Source organism: Capricornis sumatraensis, chromosome 7, assembly GCF_032405125.1.
Source record: "Capricornis sumatraensis isolate serow.1 chromosome 7, serow.2, whole genome shotgun sequence".
Lineage (NCBI taxonomy): Eukaryota > Metazoa > Chordata > Mammalia > Artiodactyla > Bovidae > Capricornis > Capricornis sumatraensis.
Window position 1 is genome coordinate 30,258,865 of NC_091075.1, and position 21,916 is coordinate 30,280,780.

Sequence of the window (21,916 nt, forward strand, 5' to 3'; positions counted from 1 at the left end):
CTGGAGCAAAGCTTGTACAATGGTTTGCACAACATAGTTTATTGAAGAAATACCAATTGGCAGATATAAACTACTATATATAAAATAGAATAACAAGGTCCTACTGTATAGCACATAATAGAGAATATATAATATATAGGGAACTAATACAGTATAATTATATTATATATATATAATTTAATTATATTATAATTATATGTGTTATAATTATAACACATAATATTGGGAACTATATTAACTATTCTGTAATAAATCATTAAGGAAAATAACATAAAAAATAAAATGTGTATATGTCTGAATCAATTTGGTATATACCAGAAATTAACACAATACTGTAAATCAACTACACTTCAATGAAATTATTTTTTTCAAAAAAAGAAATACCAATTGTTTAGCAGAGCTAATTGATCAGAAGGTCATAACTGGTATAAAGGTATAGGAGAAGATTAAGAGATATAAACAAAGGTAGATCATGAGGGCATTAGAAGCTATGATATATGCTTTTAAAAATAGTAAATTTTGTGTTAAAATATTTTACTACCAAAAAACCTGTTTTCCTTGCCAACCAATATAATAAAGAATTGTGGATCTGACAGAAACAAAGAAAATTAAAAAAAAAAAAAGAGAGAGAGAGAGACAGAGAGAAACTATGCAAGAGACTGGACTGATGGACTTTATCCTGGAAGTATCTGAGAGCTATTAAAGGTTTTAGGGGCTTCCCAGGTGGTGGTAGTGGTAAAGAACCTGCCAGCCAACACAGAAGACATAAGAGATGCTGGTTCCAACGCTGGGTTGGGAAGATCCCCTGGAGGAGGGAAATGGAAGTGATAGTATCCATTTTGCATTTTAGAATGATGCTTCTGGCCACAGATAGTAAAAAATGATCACACAATTAAAGGTTAGATGTAGAGAAATAAGTTTGGAAGCTCTTACAAAGTTCTAATAATACCAATGGCAAATGAGAATGATTTGAATGCCAAGACAGGATATTGCAAACTCGAAAGAGAAGTAAGTCTCAACAGTTGCTAAGGACTGGTTGATTGAGTGAGGGATAAGAAAAAGGGAAGATTTTTGCCTGCACATTTGTGTTAATAGGAGTGTTCTGGCTCTAAGAAGGAGAATCCACTGGGCCTGAATGAAGTTAGACCATGACTGGTATGCGTGTGGTGTAAGACTGTCACATTACTTGGATGTAAGGAAATTCCTGACAGAAAGCTTCCATGGGGCTGAGGGGGAAGTCCCCTACATTTCACAGGTACTTCCCAGGGTAGTACCAGCTATCATGCTGTCCACTGAAAATATTAAGAGACATATCTTCATCAGCTCTTTGTATAACTACTCCCAGATTGCCTTTGTTGCATTAACATTGTTTCCACAATCTGGTTAAGAAATCAAGGCCCCTTACCTGAGCAAATTGCTTCCCCTGACACTCTCTAAAGTGTATCAGGTACTTTTTGGCACTTTTTTCCACATCATGGATATTAGTGCACCTGGAGATGGCTTTCCCTTTCCTGTTTCATAGAAACATAGAAGAAATGGGAAGCAAAACTATAAACTCTGCCAAAGCCATACTTACAAATCTACCTTCACTGGAAGCACAGAATCTGGCTTTCCTCCTGTCACTGGAGATGAACTCCTTCATTTCTTCCCTGGAATCTAATACCTTTCACCTGTTTGTGCCTCCTCCATCTTGATGCTCTCAGGAAATAATATCTCTATTTATCCATGTTCTCAGGCAGAATGCCTTTTAATCCTTGATTCCTTGCTTTATCTTGTCCAATGAATCCAACTCAAATATCATCCCTGTGAGCACTACCACCAAAATATATCCCCAAACCATCCAATTTTTTTGGCACTTCCTTTGCTACTACTCTAACCCAGACATGAGCACCTACAGTAGAGACCCCACTGTGATAACTTCATCCCAGATCTTCTTCATACTGATCATGACCCCTCAGGTTATTTTTTCATATAGCAGCAGAAGTCAGCTTTTAAAAATATACCTGTGGCAGATTCATGTTGATGTATGGCAAAACCAACACAATACTGTAAAGTAGTTAACCTCCAATTAAAATAAATTTATATTTAATGAATATATATACATTTGACCATGTCAGTTCACTGCTCAAAACCCTCCAATGACTTCTTCTTATTTTCAAATAAAATCCTAATGCCCTTCTACATCCTGCAAAGCCCTACAAGATCTGATCCTTGTTTTATCCCTCCACCTAAAATACTCTGTCTGAAACCCTTAAAATAACTCATTTCCCCAGGTCACTGAGAACTCCACTTAAATGTTAACATACTGTTTAGAGTTCAATCAGAGAGTTTTATATATATATATATATATAGATATAGATATAGATATAGATATAGATATATATAGATATAGATATATATAGATATAGATATAGATATATAGATAGACAGACAGACAATCTTCATAAGCATGAAACTGTTATTCACAGACAGAATTGCTCCTGTCTCCCAGGAAAGCCTCAACTCTGATTTTAAACCTTCCAATTGATTAAGTCAGCCCATTCAGCATAGTCAGTCTTACTAAAAGATAATCAACCAGTGTTGCGAGCAAAATGACACAAAGACAAAACACGAGACACACAAGAGACAGACAATACACACTCCGGCCGGAGGAACAAAACTACGCAAACTAATTGTGGTTTATTATTATAAAAGCCCCCTAGGCAGAATTCCAGACAGCATGAATAAGCCTCTTCAGTACAGCGCAGGTGCATACATGTTATCATAAAGCAAAGGGGAGTGAAATCCCTGTCTACTGCTGAGTCTGTCCAAAGCCCTCTTTTCCTTCTTATCACAAGAAGGGAATGCTCCCTCGTTTGCAAGGGACCATTAAACTCAAGGCTGTGTCCAGACTCTTTGGCAGAACACCTCGTTTGCAAGGACGTTCAGCCCGAGCAGAGAGACCCATTTGCAGGCACATCTCTGCTACCCTATTAACCCTTCATCTCCCCCTTTTTTATTTGCTTTTATAAATTGTAGCATGGTCTGGATCTTCTCTGCTTCACGCTTTAGTTGTTTCCCTTTCCGCCACTGCTGGAAAACTAGAAAAGCAACACAACATAAAAGTAATATAAACACAGTGTTCCCAAAGGTAGTCCCAATTAGTGGGGATACATGCCCTAATGGATTTAAGTTATTCATTCCCTCTTGAAGACTTTTCAGCAAGTCAGACCCCGTACTGTCAGGTAAAGTCCTGCTAAAAGTAGACAAAATTTGTCATTCCAGGTCCATAATCTCCATAGTGAGATTTTGATGCCCAGTCAAGGATCGTTTTACTTTATCCCATCCTTCACTCATGTTAAATGGTACAGGTGTTATACAAAACTGAGAAGAATTCCAATCACATTTCAACACACTTCGTGTAGATAAAACAGCCAATTGATCTCCAAGCCAGAAAACGGTGTGTTGAAGATTGAGCATGTCGGTAGCAAGTTGTGCATCCAAATCTCGCTGTTGTTGCCATAACAAATGAGAGTCTTTATGCCAGTCCTTAACAAAATCGACTGTTTGAATTCCTTGGTGTAACGCAAGACCTGCTACCGCCGCTGTTGCAGTTACTGACGCGACTGCTAGAATCGAAGCACTGACCACACCAAGCATACGTCGAGATTGGTGTAGCAAAGTCTGTACAGCGGTTACTAGATGAGAAACAGCAAAAGAATCTGACCACGGCCAAGTCAGATTTATAGGTAACCATACTTCTGTCTGAGCCTTAACAATTACTAACGAGAAATTGGAGTTATAGGCTCGTCTTTCAAATTCTTCCCACCAAGACTGATTTACACATTGAGTTAGATTACAATAGTCACATGACACAGACCCCACAGCATCATTCCAGGTCCAATTCCCATATAACAATGCAAAAGGATATTTTACACATGCCATTGCGGAATAAGATTTATTAACATGTAAATTAACATGGAATGGACCCAAAGAGTCACCACTGCCCAAAGTACAGTTTCCTGACCAGATAGTGAGATTACCAGAAACCGCCCATAGTTTTCAAATATTCCCTTGAATGTGCGGATATCCCTGCAATTGTGATTGAGGAGGGACAAGTGCAAATTGCTGCCATTTAACTGTTTCATTACCATTGCCCATCAAAGTGCTATTTGCATGATGCCACCTAAGAGATTTATTTGACCATTTTTCTAAGAATTGCCCATGATCTGGACTCCAATCTACAATGATGGCCCCAGGATAATTCATGACTTTAAAGGGTCGATGACCTCGGCAACATTCCCACTCCAAAGATTCTAGAGAAGGAGCAAAAAAGTTAACAGGACATAGCGACATGAGTTTTCCATTATGAATGTCTATTTCCATTATGAATGTTTTGCTGCTTCTATAAGATAAAGTAAGGCATCAATTGTAGCATTTCCGAATGATAAGGGTCCAGGAAGGGCAGAATGTGCATGGATGTGAGTAAAGAAAATTAACTCTGAACACTGCAAGAGCAATTGTTGTACTTGGTAAAACAATTTATCAATAGCTGTTTCAAGGGTCAGTGGAAGTGAGACATGGGGAAGCTGTAGGCAAGAGAGAACGGCATATCGAGAATCTGAAACAATGTAAATAGGAATTTGGGGAAAATCTTGCAGAACTAAACAGATAGCCCACAATTCAGTGCGCTGTACAGAAGAAAATGAGTGGGGGAGAATCTTGGAACTTTCCGGGGTCCAATATCCAGCAGTATTTTTTTTTTTTTTGCATCTGTAAAAATAGTGGGTCCCTTAACTGGAACATCTGAAATTGGGGAATGAGATATCATAGCATTAGTTCGGAGAAAATCAATCAATTTAGATGATGGATAATGATTAGAAAACGAACCAGGATATGAGGCAAGAGAAATTTGCCAGTTTTCATTAAATTGTAAACATCGAGATATTTGAGCAGTTGCTAACTGAGTAACAATCTGGTGTGGTTCACATCTTGACAGTTGTAAAATACGATGGTGACCTTTCTGTATAAGGAAGGCTAATTTATCCATATATGTAGTCAATTTTTTGGAAAAACTGTTAGGTAAGAAAACCCATTCTATCAATCCTTTTTCTTGAGCAATTACACCAGATGGAGCATAAGGGGTATGAAATATTATAAACGAAATAGGTTGAGACGCAGGTAAGTAAGTCAAAAAGCCATCATTTAGTCGTTGCTCAACAAATTGAAGTTCCTGTAAAGCCAATGGGGTTAAGGTCCGGGGGCTATCCAGAACTGTATCTCCTTCTAAAGTAGAAAACAAATGTCATAATTGATAAGTAGGAATCCCAATACTGGGCGTAGCCAATTAATATCTCCCAGTAACTTTTGAAAATCATTTAAGGTTTTGAAATGGTCTCTTCTAAATTGCAACTTTTGGGGCCTTATTCTATGTTGTTCCAATATTGTCCCTAAATATGAAATAGGAAAGTCCTTTTGAATTTTTTCCGGGGCTATTTGCAAATTGTATAGTCTTAAAGCCTCCTGTACTTTTAAAAAGAATTCATCACGTTCAGCAATACTAGGAGCTGCTAATAGGAGATCATCCATATAATGATATAGAATATAACTGGGGTATACTCAATGGAGGGATTGTAAAGAGTGAGCTATGAATTCTTGGCATAAGGTAGGACTATTTATCATTCCTTGTGGTAAGACTGTCCATTGATAATGCTTAACAGGCTGAGCATGATTAAGAACAGGAACTGTAAAAGCAAGTTTATCTCTATCTTGCAATTGTAGGGGGATGATAAAAAAACAGTCTTTAAGATCTAGCACCATTAAGGACCAATTCTGAGGAATAAGAGCTGGAGAGGGGAGTCCCAGTTGTAATGCTCCCATAGGTTCAATACATTTATTAACTTCTCGTAAATCAGTTAACATTCTCCATTTTCCAGATTTCTTTTTTATAACAAAAACAGGAGAATTCCAGGGGGAGGTAGAGGGCTCTATATGACCAAGTTGGAGTTGTTCTTGTAATAATTGTTCTAACGCCTCAAGCTTCATTTGTGGTAATGGCCACTGCTCAACCCATTTTGGAGTATTAGTTAACCATTTTAATGGGAGTGCTCGAGGAATTTGAGCAGTGGCTACTAGTTTTCTGATGGAATGGTTACAGAAGCCCCCAAAGGAGAGAGAAGATCTCTTCCTCATATATTAATAGGTATATTTACAATATAAAAGGTAACAAACACTGATCTTCCATTATGGAATTGACACTGCAAGGGATGGGTACTCTTCCAGACATCTGCAATGGAGCCCAATCCCATCAGCATTAAAGGGCTTTTTTCTTTTTCCCAATCTTGGGGCCATTGTTGAGAAGAAATGACTGAAACATCCGCCCCTGTGTTTATTAGTCCCTCAAAGCTGTTTCCTTGTATAGTCAAGAGAGAACAGGGCGAGAATCTTTGATAAGCATTTCCCAAAATATATGTCGCCCAGTACTTCCAAATCCTCCTGTTCGTTCATTAGGAAGAGCCAAAAAGGGGTGATAAGGTAGGAGAAGTATTTGAGCAATACGTTCCCCAGCTAACAATGAAAGCGTGGTAGAAGTAGAGACCATAATTAAAATTTCCCCAACATAGTCAGAGTCTATTACCCCAGGAATTATGGTTAAACCTCTCAAAGCCATGCTGCTATGGCCTAATATCGAGCCAAAAGTGCCTTTAGGCAGTGGTCCAAATACATTTGTTTTTAATTTATAAATGCCTCCCCCTGGTGACAAAAGAACATTATCAGCTAGTGGCAAATCAGCAGCAGCACTCCCTGAAGTAGCAGACCGTAAGTCCGAAATCATCATCTGAGGTCCTTTTAATGGGGCATCGACTCGTAACAGTTGCTGGGAGGGAACAGGGTTGGGCCAGGTGGGGTGGCAGGAGGGCAAGGAGGAGAAGACCCCAGTATTGTTCCTGGGCCCCAAGGACTTAGGCCTGCAGGATAGTTTCCCGGTATTGGGTTGCCCATTTTGTCTGTTTTAGATCTGCATTCATTAGTCCAATGAAACCCCTTCCCACACCAATGGCAAAGTCTAGGAGGAGTCTTATTCTTCCCAGCAAGAGATCTGTCTTTAGGAATTGCACCTTGATCAGCTTTTAATTTCTGACACTCTTTTCATATGACCAGGTTTTCCACAATGGAAGCAGTTACCTCCCTTTTGTGGTCTCATAGCTTTGGCCAAGGCTGTAGCAAAGACATTAGCCTGATGCTCAGCTCCTCCTACTCCCGAGCAGGCTCTGATATACTCAGCTATAGATGCACCCTGTCCCTTTAAAGGTCCCAGTATATGCTTGCATTCAGGATTTGCATTTTCAAATGCTAAAGTTTGTAATAATGTCTCTGAAATTTCATCCCTCCCTACAGCCCATTCCACAGTTACCCTCAATCTTGCTAGAAAATCAGTATATAGCTCATTGGGGCCTTGCATTGTTTTAACAAAGGAGGGCTGGGTGTGGCCAGTAGGCGCCACACGGCGCTATGCTCGTAAAAAGATCTGGCAGACTTGTTGTAAGTCCTGATCAGAGTACTGAGCCTGTTCTCTTAAAGCCCGATAAGGGCCCTCTCCCATTAGCTTGTCCTCGAGAGGACCAGGGGGATTCCGTCCCTTATTAATCCGAGCCTGCTTTCTAGCTTCTTCTTCCCACCAGCTACGAAGTTGCAACCATTGAGAACCCTCCAAGACAGCTTGGGCAATAGATTCCCAATCTAACAGAATGATCAATTTGCCCTGAACTGAACTGAACTGAAGCTACTGAACAACAACAACTGTTTTGTATTTGTTTTCGTAGGTCTTTTCCTTTTCTTATGTTTTCTCCCTAGAGTAGTTTCTTTAGCATTTATTTGTGGTGCTGCATTCTCTTAATCTTTGCTTGTCTGTAAAGCTTTTGATATCTCTGTCAAATCTGAATGACAGACTTGATGTGCAGAGTATTCTTCATTGAAGGTTCTTCCTTTGCATCATTTTAAATATACCGTGTCATTTCTTTCTAGTTGCAGTTTCTGATGAGAAATCAGCTGTTAACCTTATGGTACCTCCCTTTTCTGTTGTCTTTTGTGTCCTTTTTTGCTTTTAATATTTTATCTTTGTCTTTTATTTTTGTCAGTTTGATTACTATGTGTCTCAGCACGTTCCTCCTTGGGTTTATCCTGCCTGGATAAAAATGGATATTTCTGTGCTTCAAGAACTTTGTTGAGCATTTCCTTTCCCACCTTAGGGAAGTTTTCAGCTATTCTCTCTTCAAATATTTTCTTGGGTCCTTTCTCTCTCTTCTTCTGGAGCCACTATAATAGAAACCTTGGTGCATTTAATGTTATCCCAGAGGCCTCTTAGACTGTCTATATTTCTTTTCATTCTTTTCTCTTTATTCTGTTCCCCAGCAGTGATTGCCACCATTTTGTCTTCCAGGCCACTTATCTGTCCTGCTTCAGCTGTGCTGCTATTCACTCCTTCTAGTGTATTTTTCATGTCACTTGTGTTGTTCATCTCTGTTTGTTGTTTAGTCCTTCTAGGTCTTTGTTAAACATTTCTTGCATCATCTCAATCTTTGCCTCCATTCTTTATGAAGATCCTGGATCATCTTCACTATCATTATTCTGAATTCTTATTCTGATATGTTGCCTATCTCTATTTCATTTAGTTGTTTTTCTGGCCTTTTATCTTGTTCCTTCATCTGGGACATAATCCTGTCTTTTCATTTTGATTAGCTTTCTATGATTGTGGTTTTTGTTCTTCAAGAATGTAGCTTCTTGTTTTTGTTGTCTTCTCTCTGGTGAATGAGGCTATCTAAGAGGCTTGTGCAAGCTTCTTAGAGACTGGGAGAGATTGGCAGTGGGTAGAAAGGTGTCTTGCTCTGATGGGTAGGGCCTTGCTCAGCAAAACATTAATCTGATTTTTTTGCTGATAGGTTCAGCTGTGTTCTCTCCCTGTTAGTTGTTTGACATGAGGCAACCCAGCCATGGAGTCTACAGGGTCTATGTTAGGGCTAATGGTGACCAACCTCTAGGAGGGTTCTGACAGCAGGTACATACTTCCTAGGACCGCTTCTGGCAATGCCCTTGCCCCTGTGGTTAGTCACCACTGACCTATGCCTCTGCAGAGGACCCTCCAACACTAACAAGCTGGTCTGGTTCAGTCTCCTATGAGATCACTGCTCCTTTCCCCTGGGTCCTGGTACACACAAGATTTTGTGTGTGTACTCCAAGAGGAGGCAGAAAATCGTGGTTTCCCCCAATCCTGTGGAAATCCTGCAATCAAATCTGCTGGCCTTCAAAGTCAGTTACCCTCAGGATTGCTATTTGCTTTGTCAGATCCCCAGGCACGAAAGCTTGACACGCTTAGAACCTTCACATCAGTGCGAGAACTTTTGTGGTACACTTGTTCTCCTGTTGGTAGGTCACCCATCCAGCTGGCATGGGATTTGATTTTATTATGGTTGCACCCTTCCTACCATCTGGTTGTGACTTCACCTTTGCCTTGGATATGTGGTTTATTTTTGGTGGGTCCCAGCATCCTCTGTCAATGATTATTCAATAGTTAGTTTTGATTTTGGAGTTCCTGCCTGAGGAGGTGAGTATGCATCCTCTACTCTGCTATTTTGAAACAAAATCCTTCCTTGTGATTGGATTATTTCACAAAAGAACTGTACCACGTTCCAGACTCTAATGCTTAGCAGATAATCAATAAATATATAAATGAAAAAACATTCAGTAAAACAAACAAACAAACAAAAAAAACACAGTCAATTTCATTTATAACACAAAAAGGCTTACTGGACTAGAAATGAGAACTTTATATAAGGACCATTTAATAGTAAAACAAAATTTTAAAAGTTGAGAGCAAAGTGAGGCCCTTGTTCGGTTAAAATTCAAATGTTCATCATGTAGGTGATTCATCCCCATAATAGCAACTTACTGTTCCACTTCCTCCATGGTGAAGTAGCTGATGCAATAAAATTGAAAACTTTATACTCTCTCTCTCTCTCACACACACACACATACAAAAATGTACATTTTTTTTTCCTGTGTTACATTATAGTATGAATGTACAGTCTCATATATTGGTCTCTTGTCTCTTTCATTTTGGAAGAAAGAAGTAGAGTTTACTAGGTTATAATAATCATAATGAAGGTGTGGCTGAGTCTCCAAGAACTCTCAACATGAATCCTGACTTACCCCTGAAAGCCTTGCAACCTGTTACAAAGTTTCAACATTTGTAGAAGGGCTTGTCAGTTGGAAGTTGATAAGTGCTACTACTAATATCCTCCACCTTCTTGCAAGTTAACTAGGTGCTACTCAGCTGAAAAATGACCATAAGCTATTTATTAGTCAATATATTGAATTACTGGTTTCTCATTTTTAGAAACTGCTTTGGATCATTTAATTATTCTATAGATGAAAGTATAGCAATCTATGACCCATGGACTGAATAAAATTTACTTAAGCTTTAAAAATATGTTTATATAAATAAAACCTTTAGATAGCAAACATCTCAAAAGCAGACTCTAACATCCCATTTGTTTATGTCTTACAATAATACAGTACTATGACTATTAAGAGATTGCACGATGATGTGTATTCCCAAATTTGAATTAAATTATTCTCCCAGGTAAGGAGCTTAGCTTTCAGAGCTACAGAAAAATAACTCATGCTGTCATCTGTTAGATTTAGATATGATCATTACTGTGTAGTTATTCTGAAAGCACAGGGACAGAGGGACCCTGAAATCTAGCATCATTAAGACCAATCTCTTATTTTTCTCTCATATTTCCTTTTTTCAGATTTCATGTATGCCATTCATTCCTTTACCTAAGACACATTCTCAAGGCCCTGTGTGTGTTTGTGTGTGTGTGTGTGTGTTTGTGTGTGTTGGTTTCTCAGTCATGTCTGATTCTTTGTGACCCCATGGACTGCAGCCCGCTAGGCTCCTCTTAAGTATCAAATATGGTGCTAAAAATGTAGCCCTTTCTCAGAGCAAGTGCAAGTGTGATGAAGAGAGATATGTGAATGCATGATACAACAGGAATCACTGTTATTTAATTGTCCAGTCATATCTGACCCTTTTGTGACCCTATGAATTGGGTTTCTCCAGGCAAGAATATTGGAGCGGGTTGCCATTTCCTTTCTCCAGGGGATCTTACTGACCCAGAGATTGAACCTGAGTCTCCTGACTGTGTCCTCTATACCTCTGAGCCACTGGGGAAGCCCAGAAATTGCTACAGATAGTATTTAAATCATAGTATAATGATGAGCACCGCCTCAAGAAACAGAGTTAATCTTTGAATCATGTTTTGAGCCTAAGTAGGAATTTTCTAAAAAGACAAACAAGGGCTTACCATTCAGGAAAAAGAATACATGATTGTTTCTAGGTAACAAAATAGCTCAGAATTCTTAAGGACATGGGTTACTTCTAATTCATCAATAGAAAATAAAGCAAAGGAATGTTACCTACTTTCTTTACTTCAAGATTATTTTTTAATCCTTAAAACGGGGACCAAGGGTTGAATGATCAAAATTATAAGGCAATATTTCTATACATATAGAATAATTCTGTGATGGAGGTAGAAAATATATGAAATTTTTAATAATGTGAAATAGCATTTGAAATTGCATGTTATGAGATGTTTAAAGGACAGAGTGAGGGAGAGAGAGACTATGGCTAGAGTAGGACTTTGAGGATGAGTGGGGTTTTGGCAAGTAACAGAGTGAAAGTATGATGTAAGTGAAGGATGTCCAAGAAGGGCTACAGTGTTGCAAAATTCTACTGTATAAAAGTCTAATTGCAATTCTGCTGTGGGGAGAACTATTTGCATAGACTAAAACGTGAATATGTCATTCCCATTTTTCCTTCTGGATTTGTTGAACTCAGCAGTACCAAATAACACACCGTGAATATCCCCTGAGAGCCTAGCCACAGAATTTGCAATTTAGTTCATCAAAACTTGTTTAAGGCCTAAGGAGCCAATTTCTTCTTTGAGTTTGGGATCAGGCCACCTTAACACTGAATCTCAAGAGAGTCCTAAAGGTCACTAGCTTTCTGTGCCTTGCTTCTGCTGATCCAGCATTTAGAATTTTCATTTCCATTTTGAAACCAATATATCAGCATATCTTGCCAGAGGAGTTTTAACCTCTTACGATGCAATCAAATTGCTCAGTCAGAGTGACTCCTAAAAATTGATCTATACATTGTTAAGAATGGAAGAGAAAGTGTTTCTAAGGAATATATATCTCTGATTTATAGAATAATGTTAGCTGGATCCTGAAGAATTTAGTAATGCTATTGCAATCAGAAACATTATGAGATTGTCCATACCAAATAGAACAGAAAGTTGCCAATCAGTGATACTGGCTCATTGTACACAGTTAGATAACCACTGTAATCAGTGTGTTTGCTGATACATTGTTTGGTAATCATCTCCAGGTCACCTTGAATGTTTATTGTCTCAGATCACTGATAAGAATAGTAAAATACAAAATATATCTTTAATTACTGAAGTACCCCTCTTGGTGATTTAAATCACATACCAAAGGCTTGAAAGTTGCTTCACGGCTTTTGTTTTTGTTTGTTTGGTTTTTTTTTTTTTTTTTGGTCACATAGTTTTAATTTTTTATCCTTATTTTTTTTCTATTTTGATCAGTAAATAATTTTCACCAGAATTAGGTATTTGAATGAGACAATTTTACTTTTTAATATGTTAATTTTCTCATTCAATATATGTTTCAAAGCAGTAGTTTTATCAATATGTTGTATCTCAGTTTTATTCATCCCAATCTCATCTTATTTCTTTGGTCAGAGCTTGCCAAACCTCCCAAAACAATCTTAAAGTGATCATTTATCTCCCTGCCTGAATATTGGGAGGGAATTGATACATGACCACGCCCCTTGGGACCCTAGATCCCTCTTTAATGAAGCAATATCAATGTAATTAATTAAATCAGCTATCACAAAGATTAGCAAGGTAACATGTCCCAAGTGTCCTGTGTTAGCTAGAGAAAGGTACTATGTACACAGAAGAAGCAGCATGATGTTATTTGTGCATTATTCCCTCAGCCCTTAAACTGATTGGCTGTTTTTCAGCTTCAGTGCTCAGAATCAAGTGAGCATAATATTAACGTAGGAAGAACACATGAACTGGCAACCACCAAATATCCTTAAGTAATATGAACATGAAGAATAAGTCTGCTATTGGGAATCTCAGAATTTTTTTTTTTTCTTACAGACTTTAGCATTAATTTCTCCCCTCTTCACCAGCTGAATGTCATGTAAAAAGTACCTTGTGCATGTTTTACTAAATTAGCAAGGCAGGTAGCGTTGTTGCTGTCTTCCTGTGGAAAGGAACTTAAACTTCCCCCATTGTAAACAAGGTATAATGGAACAATCTTTTCCTGTAAAAATTTGTATTCTTATGAATGTAATATAATATTAGTGTTTTTGTTAATGTTGCTAGCACCAACTCATTTTCTGTTTGAAGGCAAAGACTGCTAAAATATAAATGGGAAAAGGGGATAGAAAACTGAAGGAGTCATTAAAAGAGGGTTGTGAAGCAAGTCTAGTAATACAGCTGCAAAGCATTAAATTGTAGTTTAATTATTTAAAAAATTTCCTCAGAATATTGAAGGAAGAATTGTAGGTGTATTGGAAAGGAAGGGCCAAGTATCTAAAGAAAGTATTCTAAGTTTCTCAACCTCTGTTATTTTTCTTGTGCTTTTTGTAGCAGAGGGAGGAAAGGAAATAGTAGATACCATCCTCATCCCTATGGCCTAGATCTTGGTTCCAATGTCTCAAGAATGTGCTGCTGTCCCTTTGAGCTTGCTCTCCAATTATGATATGGGCTTTTCTATGAAGGGACACTGAAGAAAGATCTTCTAGTGTCACTTTGCCCAGAAGTTGTTTTCATTTCATCAGAAGCTATACAAATTACTTGTTGGGCCCTCAAGAACTGTAGAATGTGAGGCTGATATTAGGCAAAACTTACTCTTATTCACATTTATGAACCTCTGAAAGTGAAGAGCCTGTACAGAGAAAGAGAAATATCAGCATTGGGCAGGGTACCAGCTCTGACCAGTTCCTACAAGTCAATTGTTAAATGTTCTGGCATTTGATGACCCATTTTTAAAGCTATTGGTAGCTTCAAATTGGGCCTGGCAGGAGTATTTATACCTGATAAACATAACACATCAGTCCCCTAGTTTATAAGCACACTAGCATGCTGAAACTGCCCTCTGGATCTTATACACTTTAGTAAAGATACTCAAGTGTAAGAGGATTCATGTAGATGACTTTGTTAGTCTTGAGATGATCATCACAATGGCTTTCAGAAAGACAATGGATACAGGATGATACAGTGGATGATAATGCAAGAAAAAAATGTCTAGAAGTTGTTTTAAAATGATCACTAACCACCCATGATGGATGTTCATTCCTAGACAGGAAACTTTGCCTTAAATATCATCATGTTTGACTGTATTAACTAAATGTCAAAATTGTATGCAGTTTAACCAATTTCCTCTCTCCCTACCCCTGTCCCCAAGCAATTCTCTTCGTGGTATCCTAAAGCTCAAATTTCAAGAAAATCCTTTTGTGTGTTAGTTGCTTAGTTGTGTCCAACTCCTTGCAACCCCATGGACTGTAGTCTGCCAGGCTCCTCTTTCCATGGAATCCTTCAGGCAAGAATACTGGAGTGGGTTGCCATTTCCTTCTCCAGGTGATCTTCTCGACCCAGGGATCAGACCTGGGTTTCTTGCATTGCAGGCAAATTCTTTACCTTCTGAGCCACCAGGGATTTTTTTTTTTTTTTTCCCTTAAATCAAAATACATTGTGAACTTTCTGGAGGTCACTTCCTCAGACTTTTGCAGGCAATAGCCTATATGGGTAACTGAGCAAATTTAGTTGTTTATTTATGCTCATAAGAGGACAGTTGCAAGATAAATAACTGATACAGATTTGAAACTATAGTTAATGTTTATACACTGCTTATTATGTACTACATGTATTAAATACTATATCCTCACATAATGTAACTACTTCCATTTTACAAATGAAAAAACAAAAACAAAAGATGAAAACCTGAGTCATAAGAAATTGCATTCCTTGCCTACTATCTCACAGTTGCAAGTCTGGAGCAGGATTTTGAATCCAGAAGTTCTGGCTTCAGAAGTGAAGAGCTTAAACATTACACCAATGCTCTTCATGGAACCATGATGATTGAGGCATTCAGAAGTACTACTAGCTAAGAATGTTCCAACTCAGATGCCTCTTTTGCTGGAATAAAGTATAATGTGATGTGCATTATATTTTCTCTCTTTTTAAAATAAAGACTGTTTTTATGACAAGATTTTTACATATTTATCAATTGCTATCATTACCTCCATCCTAAAGGAGATCAGTCCTGGGTGTTCACTGGAAGGACTGATGCTGAAGCTGCAACTCCAATATTTGGCCACCTCATGTGAAGAGTTGACTCATTGGAAAAGACCCTGATGTTGGGAGGGATTGGGGGCAGGAGGAGAAGGGGACGACAGAGGATGAGATGGCTGGATGGCATCACTGACTCGATGGACATGAGTCTGGGTGAACTCCGGGAGTTGGTGATGGACAGGGAGGCCTGGCGTGCTGTGGTTCATGGGGTCGCAAAGAGTCGGACACGAATGAGCGACTGAACTGAACTGGTCATTACTCTAGTAATTAGTATAAATATGAATTCTTCTACTTCAGTTTGAGTTAACAAACAAGAATTTAACAGAAATGACACATTCTACTGAGCACTATGAAGACTAGAAAAGCAAGACAAACAGTAACATGATATCTGAACCAAACATTATTATGACAGAACCTGAGGAGCAAAGCTTACACACCTGGGACACTGAAGATTGGAATAAGATAATATACAATAAACTACTTCCTCTAGGAAAGTGTGTGTAAGAGATGATATTAAATCTAGGTGCAATCCATAAATATTTTTATAGAAAAAATAAGGTAAAATAATTAAACATTAGCAAAATAAATGAGAAATAAACTGTTGCTTTGACATATAAAGGTAAGTTAAAGAAATGATGATATAAACAAAGGATTTTCTAAGAAAAGTTGACACTGGGGAAAAAAGAAAAAAACTGAGATGATGTATTAAAGAAACATTGCACAGAATCCTGAAAAATGAAAAAAAAAAGTGTACAATACAAGAAGAAAGCAGGGCTGTAAATATAATATAAAGCTGAAGCTACAAGGGAGAAACTGAAATTAGAAATTCAAGAAGTGCCAGTATTAGTGCTGGATTAATAGCACTGCAACTGTCAAAGCAGATGACTAAAGAAGTATGTTATATATTTATTAAAAATGATATTTTAAGTATATTAATGAAAAATATTTTAACATTAGTATCTTTGATGATTGTTTTGACTGAATTTAAGTTATATTTGAATTAAAATAACAAAATTATTGAATTTAATGGGTTATAGTTATAACTTTCTGACTTACTGTCCATGTTAATGGAATGACTGAGGAGCTAATAAGCATTTAAAGATGAAGACAAAAGTATTTCCAAGAAGTCATCCAATGTAGAATTACCTGATAATTTGATGGAGAAAGGTACACCACAAGGAATAATTTGACATTCTCCTTGAGATGCTTCAAAATTTGCCTCCAATTTGCACTCCAATACATACATATATATACACATATTTGCTTTTTTGCCACTTATTTTTTAATTAAAGGATAATTGTTTTACAGAATTTTGTTGTTTTATTTCAGCAAGAATCAGTCCCCTCCCTCATGAACCTCCCTTCCATTTCCCTTCCCATTCCACCCTTCTAGATTGTCACAGAGCCCCTGTTTGAGTTCCTTGAGCCTTACAGCAAATTCCCATTGGCTATCTGTTTTATATAAGTGATGTAAGTTCCCATGTTACTCTCTCCATACAGCTCACCCTCTCCTCCCCTCTCCCCCCACGTCCATAGGTTCTCTATGTCTGTTTCTCCATTGCTGCCCTGCAAACAAGTTCATCAGTACCATCTTTTTAGATCCCATATATATGCATCAGTATACAATATTTATATTTTTCTTTCTGACTTACTTCACTCTGTATAAAAGGCTCTAGGTTCATCCACCTCATTAGAAATGAATGACTCATGCATCACTGCTTATGGCTGAGTAATATTCCATTATGTATATGTACCACAGCTTCTTTATCCATTCACCTGCTGATGGACATCTAGGTTGCTTCCATGTTCTAGCTATTGTAAATAGTGTTGCAATGAACACTGGGGTACATGTGTCTTTTTCAATTTGGTTTCCTCAGGGTATATGCCTATGAGTGGGATTATTGGGTCATATGGTAGTTTTATTCCTTGTTTTTTAAGGAACCTCCATACCATCTTCCATAGTGGCTGTATCAATTTCCATTCCCTCCAACAGTGCAAGAGCATTCCCTTTTCTCCATACTATCTCCAGCATTTATTGTTTGTAGACTTTTTGATGATGGCTATTCTGACTGGTGTGAGGTGGTATCTCATTGTAGTTTTGATTTGCTCTTCTCTAAAAATGAGCGATGTTGAGCATCTTTTCATGTGTTTGTTAGCCATCTGTGTGTCTTCTTTGGAGAAATGTCTGTTCTAGGTGTTTTTTCCCACTTTTTGATTGGGTTGTTTGTTTTTCTGGTATTGAGTTGTATGAGCTGCTTGTATGTTTTGGAGGCTAAATCTTTGTCAGTTGTTTCCTTTGCTATTATTTTCTCCCATTATGAGAGTTGTCTTTTCACCTTGTTTGTAGTTTCCTTTTCTGTGCAAAAGCTTTTAAGTTTAATTAGACCCCACTTTATTACTTTAGTTTTTATTTCCATTACTCTAGGAGGTCAGTCATAGAAGATCTTGTTTGATGTATGTCATTGAGTGTTCTGCCTATGTTTACCTCTAAGAGTTTTATAGATTCTGGTCTTACATTTAGATCTTTAATCCATTTTGAGTATACTGCATATTGTGTTAGGAAGTGCTCCAATTTCATTCTTTTGCACGTAGCTGTCCAGTTTTCCCAGAAGCATTGAAAAGGCTTTTTTCCCCATTACATATTCTTGTCTCTGTCAAAAATAAGGTATCCATAGGTGCGTGGGTTTATCTCTGGACTCCCTATCTTGTTCTATTGGTCTATATTTCTGTTTTTGTGCAAGTACCACACAGTCTTGATGACTGCAGCTTTGCAGTATAGTCTGAAGTCAGGAAGGTTGATTCCTCCAGCTGCATTCTTCTCTCTCAAGACTTCTTTGGCTATTTGGGGTCTTTTGTGTTTCCATATAAATTGTGAAACTTTTTGTTTTAGTTCTGTGAAAATTCCATTGGTAATTTGATAGGGATGTACACTTTTATTATACAAACAAATTTACATTTGGAGAAATGCATTCATAAGTTTGAATACTCAGGATCATAATTTTTCCCAGGGTAGGGGGGGATAAAAGCTTGGTGACATTACCAAGTTTCTCATCCCTAACTCTTTAGAAGGAAGAGGGAAAGTAAATAAATGTATAAATATATTTTTCTGTTTTACTGAAAGGGAAGAGGAGAGGATGGGGAGGAGATATGGAGGAAAAAGACTGGCTAGCGCAGAAGACCAGATCTCTCTATCCCCTGAAATAACTGGATCAAGGATGGACACATCCAAACAGGCCAACTAAGATTTAAGCCTGAAATTTTTCTGAAACTGTCAAGAAATCTCTCCTAATTTGATAAGTTTTGATAATATAAGATGGTAGATAGAGAAGACCCTTGTTCCATGATATGTAGAAAAATCTAAGAATAAATTAAGTAAAATTAGACAAAGTAGCTGAGAGATGGGAAAACAGAGAAGGAAGAGGAGGTGAGGGAAGAGGCAGAGAGAAAGAGAGAGGAAGATAAAGAATCTTATGTTCTTCCAGAACTGAAAATATTTCTCAACTTTTCAATTACTGAGCTAATAAGTTTCTACACTATGCTACTTTCACAATTCACATAAAGAGTTGTTTGTATATATATAATATAATAGATACATATCCATTTAACAATAAAATTAAGCTTACTAGAGAAATATATACGTAAATAGAAATAAAGGATGAATCAACCCTGAATACCTTTTGGAAGAACTGATGCTGAAGCTGAAGCTCCAACAGTTTGGCCAACTAATGCAAACAAGTGACTCATTGGAAAAGACCCTGATGCTAGAGAAGGCAGGAGAAGGGGACTACAGAGGATGAGATGGTTGGATGGCATCACTGATTCAATGGACATGAACTTGGGCAAATTTTGGGAAATGGTGAGGAGAGGGAAGCCTGGTGTGCTGCAGTCCATGGGGTCACAAAGAGTTGGACACAATCTGTCAACTGAACAACAAAAATCAACAGCTACAAAACTTTATAAAGCAATATTTTAAGATTTTTGTGTTAGTGCTACAAAGCTTAATATTTATACAATCCTTTGTACTTATTAAATTTTCTCATAAATTAACTAATTTAACCTTAATTGTACAACACTTACTATAACCCCACTCTACAAGAAGTAAACTTGTGGTTCAGAAAAGGAAAATGATTTACTCAAGGTCATATAAGAATCTGAGCAAAAACTCAAAACAATGCCCTCATTCCTGCTATGTGATTACAAACTGCTCATCTTAAAGCCCAAAACTGTAAAGTCTAAATTAAATGTAACCACATACAAAAAAGGTTACTTCCACCACAAAAAATAATTACAGAAAAGAATTCATTTTAGTCAGTCATCTTGGTTTGAGCTCACATGAAAGCAGAGCCTGAGATAAGGATAGATATTTTGTTATTTTATTTGGGAGGCGATCCTATGGAGCTAGAGTGAAAGAATGGGGAGACAGAGAAAAAGAAGAGAAAGATAGTAAAAGAGGGAATACTGAGCTTGTCATCATTATGAGCAACTGAAGCTCAATCCCATTTGGGAACATCTGATAAAAATTACTGTATGTACACAAAATTTTTGTATGAAGCGTTGGAAGCTGGGGTTTGTATTTACCAACCCTGGATTTCTACTGTTTATTGTCCCCATATTTCTCCACTGCATCAGTACTTTCACCAGCTCCTTGATGACACAATTGCAAATGGGCTGTGAATGACTGTCTCTGCTGCTGAGAGAAAGATCTATGAAAGAGCTCAGCATTTCAGTGAAGAGTCCCTTACAGCTGCAATAAGACTCAGAGGTGACCTGACACAGGACACCATAGTTTGCACTACAGTCATACCCAAAATAGACTGGCATTAAAGTCAATGTGTTGCCATTAGTCGGAGATTTGACATGGACTTGATAACTACGGAAAGAATAATGGAAAAGTCTGTATCGACTCTCTTGGAAAATAGGAAACATTTTCTCCTTATCAATTAAAGTTCAATACACAACTTCCTAAAACAATTTGTAGTTCCAGAGAGATTCAATTTCAGACTTGAGTGGTAAATATCATTATTCATAAGCAAAGAATGAAAATGAGCAAAAAGAAGACCAAATTTCTATATACAGATATAAATATGTTTCATCTGTCTCTAATTAGAAGTTCTAACAGATAACACCACTACAAATGAGTCATAATTCATACACCAATTTACCTTTAACACATGAATCAGGAGGGCAACTTCTTTTGGGCAGTAGACAGAGATAAATATGTCTCAAGAAAAATACAAGGACTTAACATCTTTTTGGTGTTACATATTAAAGATAAATTGTGTGCTGCTAAATTTAAAATTTGCAAAGAAATTCTGTCTAGTTTCAAAAGAAAATTTAATTATTAAAACTTAAGCCTTTCTATTTGAAATATCTTGCTTGTTTATAGCCTTAAAAGTCTTCATAAGCATCGATACTTCTAAAATATTTTTAATGTTTGCAAAGAAGTCAGGACTGAACAAACAGGAAATGGAAATTTCTAGTGGGTGAGCCATGTATTAGTAGTGAAATTGGTGGGATATCAACTATACCAGCCACTCAAGTCCCCATTCCTTCCTAAATTATGCTTTTGTTGACTTCAGGAGTTAATACTCAAGATCATATAAAAAGAACCAGACAATTGTTTAGGTAAATCTTCTAGGATATTTTAGTTTGAAATAAATTAAGCCAAGCAATTTTCAATATCAGGTAAAACTATTAAATAAGCTAGAATTTAAATCCTTCAAAATTTTTAATCAAAATACTTGAAATGAGACTGATTTTATGAATCTTTCCTATTGAAATGCAAATGCTTCACACAGAGTTTATAATGCTAGAAATAAGAAGACTTAGGGAATTTCTCATACAGTCAGGTATGTAAGTATAGGTATTATTCATAAATGTTTTCAAAATTTAAATCAACCTTCAGTTCAGTTCAGTTCAATTCAGTTCAGTTCAGTCGCTCAGCCGTGTCTGACTCTTTTCGACCTCATGAATCGTAGCACACCAGGCCTCCCTGTCCATCACCAACTCCCGGAGTTCACTCAAACTCATGTCCATCGAGTCGGTGATGCCATCTAGACATCTCATCCTCTGTCATCCCCTTCTCCTCCTGCCCCCAATCCCTCCCAGCATCAGAGTCTTTTCCAACAAGTCAACTTTTCGCATGAGGTGGCCAAAGTATAGGAGTTTCGGCTTTAGCATCAGTCCTTCCAAAGAACACCCAGGACTGATGTCCTTTAGAATAGACTGGTTGGATCTTGTTGCAGTCCAAGGGACTCTCAAGAGTCTTCTCCAACACCACAGTTCAAAGTATCAATTCTTCGGTGCTCAGCTTTCTTCACAGTTGAACTTTCATATCCATACATGACCTCTGGAAAAACCAGAGCCTTGACTAGACAGACCTTTGTTGGCCAAGTAACGTCTCTGCTTTTGAATATGCTATCTAGGTTAGTCATAACTTTCCTTGCAAGGAGTAAGTGTCTTTTAAATTCTTGGCTGGAATCACCATCT